Source organism: Lynx canadensis, chromosome A3 (assembly GCF_007474595.2).
Source record: "Lynx canadensis isolate LIC74 chromosome A3, mLynCan4.pri.v2, whole genome shotgun sequence".
In the NCBI taxonomy this organism is placed as follows: Eukaryota; Metazoa; Chordata; class Mammalia; order Carnivora; family Felidae; genus Lynx; species Lynx canadensis.
In genome coordinates, this window is record NC_044305.1 from 45,532,017 (window position 1) to 45,536,903 (window position 4,887).

A 4,887-nucleotide genomic window follows, 5' to 3' on the forward strand; every position below is an offset into this window, starting at 1 on the left:
GACATGCCCAAGGAATGAGTCAGCTTTCCTACCTGCACATCCTCATCATGGGTTAAAAGGGAGGAAGAAATGAACTCACAAGAATCAGTAGCCCAAGGACACTCCTCCAAAAAAGAACTGTATATGTCAGGTGAGGACAGAGCTCAGCAAGAGTAAAAGGGGACCCCAAAGGCTGCCAGGTGGAAGGTAGCTAATGTGACAGCCAAGCTTTCTTGAACCCATGCTGCTTCCCCCACCCCCAAAGAGACACATATAGGCTTTTTAGTAAGTGACTCAATGCCCACTTTCCCAAGATTAAAAATTAATGGATGCATAATATTTATTTTAAATTTTAGTCTGAAGCATAATAAAGGTTCCCAGGCCTTTAACTGTAAGCCCTGTGCAGAGTGGCACCAATGACAAGGACTGCCATACAGATAGCTTCCTTCTGAAGGATCCACCATACTTGGCGACCCAGGACCTCATTCTGCCCCAGTCTGTAAAGCCGCCGTAAACTCTGCCGCAAATAGCACACCACCTCCAACCTTACCTATGCCTCCAACAAAGGCCAGACAAGCTTACTTTATTTCTGCAGAGCACTTTATTTTCTGGGGTTGCAATTCCCTTTTCCCTCTTGAGCAACATAGCTGCATTGCGGGAGAGACCCTACACGGTGCTTCTTAGTCTTGAAACGTCTCCCCTCACCCACCGCGCCAACAGAAATGAAGTTTGGCTTTACTTAAGTAACAAAATCCTGAAGGCCGAAGCCATGCCATTGGAGTCCCTGCTCCGAGGCTACAAACTACCAGAGAAAAAGATCAACACCCCAATAGAAATCTAGGTAACAGAAATGAAAAGACGGTTGGGAGGGTGAATAGACTCACCGACAATGGCCAGACCATACATGAAAATAGAAATCGAATCCACGTTGGATAGCAATCAGTCCAGGAAGCCAAAACCACCATCTCTGCAGCAGCTGACCCCAAACAGCCAGGACTTAATCAATAATTGATAGCTTCCCTAATTTATGCCCCTGCATCTAACTTAGGACCGACCAGAGAAAGCCAAATATGTGCCCCTGACCAGTCACATAGGATGCTGGCTGCCAGCTGCAGCTCCCCCAGGCCAACAGCCTGTAGTCAGGGCACACCTGACCTGAACCCTTCCTGTTTTCCCACTACAAATCTTTCCAATTCCTCTGCCTACCTTTGAGTCTCCACCAAACACAACAAACGGTGGCCGGTTCCCTTGCTCTAGCAAGCCTTTACTTGTTCTCCCTTGAGTAGTCCTTGTTTATTTACACACAGTTCACAGGGAAAATACAAAACGTCAATAAATGTGGGGAGCTTAATACAGCCATGAAGTGTGCTTTTTTTTTTTTTTTTTTTTTTGCTTGATTGGGAAGGCAGTTTGAAAGTATTAAGCAAAAGGTGAAATATGCATGCCCTTAAACCTAATCCCAGTAACTCATTTTGCAGAAATTGTCTCCTAAATACACCAAGGTATGTGCAAAGATGTCCCATGTTTAAATATTTGTGCAAAATAAATGTCCAAAGGGGGCTGCATAGAATGTGGGAGAACCGTACAGTGGAATTCTGTGAGATAACCCAAAGAATAAGATGTTGGGGATGAGTAGATGGCTGGGAGACATAGACGGCAGAACGTTGTGGTTGTGTGCTTGGGTACACCTCTCTGGCTGCTTCACACAGCACTGATAATGGTGCATCCCAGAAGTGGGGCTGGAGAATGGGAGAGGGCCTTTCACTTTATACATTTCTCATTGCGGTTTTGAGATGATCATGTATTACCTTGGTAATGAAAAAATTAAAATAAAAAGAATCCGCTGGGAAATGCAGTGGCTTGCATGAAATGTGGTCCTGAGAACATTATTCACTCTGTCACCTATTTTCTCACTTCTCCACATATTGTGGCTGAGTTATGCAGAATAAGGCATGGGCATTGATTACAGCTTTGATTCCTGGAACAATAGCTGAGATAATGAGGAGCCCACTTCATTGACAATACCCAGCCACACCTTCTTGGCCTCGAGACAAACACTGGTGCAGGTGCTGGAACAATCACATCTCATTTATCTGCCATTGTCCAGGAAGGAGCCCTGGTGAAATTTCTAAAATAATAGAGGCTTACCATCTGTTTAAAGTGCCAACATGTTTTTTTTTTTAATGTACTCATTTTGACAGAAATCTTTCTTAAAAAGATTCAAACTCTTACTTTCTCCTAGAGAGTACAGTGATCGTAATAAAATCAATTCTTCATGATTTGGAGCATAGTGCTGACCACTGAGCCCCGAGCAGTGACATTTCAGCGCCCTATCTGGGAGAGATCCCAGTGGATGGGGAAGCTTCTTTTACTTTGAGTCCTCACCAATCCCCGTGATGTTAAATTCTTTTCTGATTTGAAAATTTCTGTGGATTTTCTCACTTCTAGCTGTCCTTTAAAGATAATATACCTGTTGGATCCTGCCCTGTCTGGAGGAGCTCTAGCTATTGTTTATACCTCATTTCCTTTGATGCTCCATCCCAAAGAGGAGCCAGAGTAAAGGCACAGGTGAACATAGTCTCTGGGAGGTGATCCCAGGATGCAGAGTGAAAGAGAGAGGAAAGGGAAGGCAGCCAGCAAGAGGGGGTGTTAAAGAGCAGGTTACCACATGGACAATAACTTGCAATCGCAATGGGGACACAGCCTGGGGATACACCTTATTACTGTGTCACTGAGGAGTGAGGAAATTGGAGTATTTTTTCACCACCTAGTATCCTTCCTATCTTCCCTGATTGAGGATTGCTGCGGGGATTGAGGGAAAGTCAGATCCTCGGCACTTTGGGTCTGCATCTACCTGGATGTGCCAGGTAATGCCTTCAAGCAGAAAGACCCAGGAACCAGCCAAGATGATATGAGCAGAACACTAAAAGTCAGCTACACTCTCATACAAGCAAATGAAGTCAGCAATACTCCCCCTTTTTACATATTAGGGAAACAAGGTTATGATAGGTTAAACTATCTGTCCAGGGTCAAACAGTTAGCCAATGACAGAGCTAGGATTCTATCCTAGGTTGAACTGGCCCCAGAGTTTTTCTCTGCTATCACAAATGGCTGCTGTGCATCCAGGGGCCTCTGGGGACCCTTCTAAGTGGTCACCTTCTGAAAAATCAGCTGACCCAGACTATTAGACCTGAGAAGATATGACTCTTGTTTCCTGATGTATCCTGGTTCCTAGAACAGTACCTGACATGTGGCATGCACTTACAAGTGAGTGAATGAATGAGGCTAAACTCTGAAATGTCTTCAGGGGTCTAATTGCAGGTGTTAATGGGACTGGGGAGGATTACAGTTCATTGCCTAGTGGTATAGCCACTTACTCCTAGGTTCCTGTGTGTATTTCCCATTCATTCATTCTTTCTTTCTTTCAACTAATATTGGTTCATTCAACTAAAGATACTGAGTACCTATTATACACAAAGCACCATGCTACATGCTATATTTTCAGTTGAGAGACAATTATTCCTGAGCCTGCCTCCATGGAATTCACAGTCAAGAGAAGGGGGCAGGCATTAATCAAAAGAATCATACAAATTACATCTGAAAAAGCCTCTTGTTCACATTTAAATTTACAGAAAAAAAAGGTAAGGAGAGTGGAACATGTTAGACATCACCCAGAGAACTGTCAGTGAAATCCAGACTCTATGAAACTCTATAGGACAAATAATCCTCTTCAACAAATAAATTTCAATGGGAGAAAATGAAGGGGTGGAGAGAAACACCTACAAATTAAGAGATTTAAAATACATATCAATTAATCACACTATGTGACTCCTATTTTGATGCTAATTCAAACAAACTATAAAACTTATGTAAGATAACTAGACATTTGGAATGATTGGATATTTGTTATTGAAGAATTATTGTACTTATTTTCAATGTGATAGTATTATAGTTGTGTTTAGAAAAGAAGAGGCTTTCTTGTTAAGAGACATATAATGAAATATTTATGGATGAAATAGGATGTCTCGGATTGGCTTCAAAAGGAAGGAAAGATGTGGATATGACTAGATTTCCCATGAGTTGACAAAATGTTGAAACTCATAACGGTGGCTTGGAAGTTCATGATACTATGTTGTCTACTTTGGTATGGTTGAAATTTTTCACAATATAAAGTTTATAGAAAGGATCACACAAATATTTTGTTATAAACCAAGGATCAAGGAGGGAACCATGAAGATTGGAACAGGTGAACCTGATAGGCAGGCCCAGGAAGGTTTCTCTGGCAAGAAAGGGTGTTTCCTTTTCTGTATTGATTCTATTTATTTAAAAATAATATTTTTGGAAATATATTTTTGAAACCATTTTCCTTCCCCCCCCCCTTTTTTCTGGTAGAGAAACTCTTCAAAGTACATAATACTAAGTGGGAATATATTTTTTCTTGTCTCTATATTTGCAAAAGTGCTTATTTTCTTTCCTAACTTGAAATTTGTTGGCTTGAGTGGAAAACAGAAGGAGATCCAAAGATGTCATTATCCTAATAAAACCTTATTGCCTGAATATCCATCACACATTAAACAATTACTGAGAGTGCTAGCTTCAGCAGCACACGTACTAAAATTGGAAGGACACAGAGAAGACTAGCATGGCCCTTATGCAAGAAAGACATAACAAATTTGGGAAGCAATGCATATTTTGTGTCTACGTGGGAAGATGGATGTTTGCTGAACCTCTTGAGGTAACCATTTCACAATATGTGTAAATCAAACCATCATACTGTATGCCTTAAACTTATACAATGATGCATGTCAACTATTTCTCAGTAAAACTGGAAAAAACATAATTACTGAGATTCCTTGTGGAAAGAGGGTTAAGGGGTTTTAAATTAAGGCCACACATTCTTTGAAGCCC

The 4,887-nt window shown here is 41.4% G+C and overlaps 1 non-coding gene across 1 annotated transcript; it reads left to right on the plus strand.

Annotated features, from left to right (window-relative positions):
* Positions 1-4,566: 4,566 nt before the first annotated feature.
* LOC115511312 lies at positions 4,567-4,674 on the plus strand. Its single transcript, XR_003967984.1, has one exon. It is a non-coding gene; the product is annotated as a U6 spliceosomal RNA (small nuclear RNA).
* The last annotated feature ends 213 nt before the right edge of the window (positions 4,675-4,887 follow it).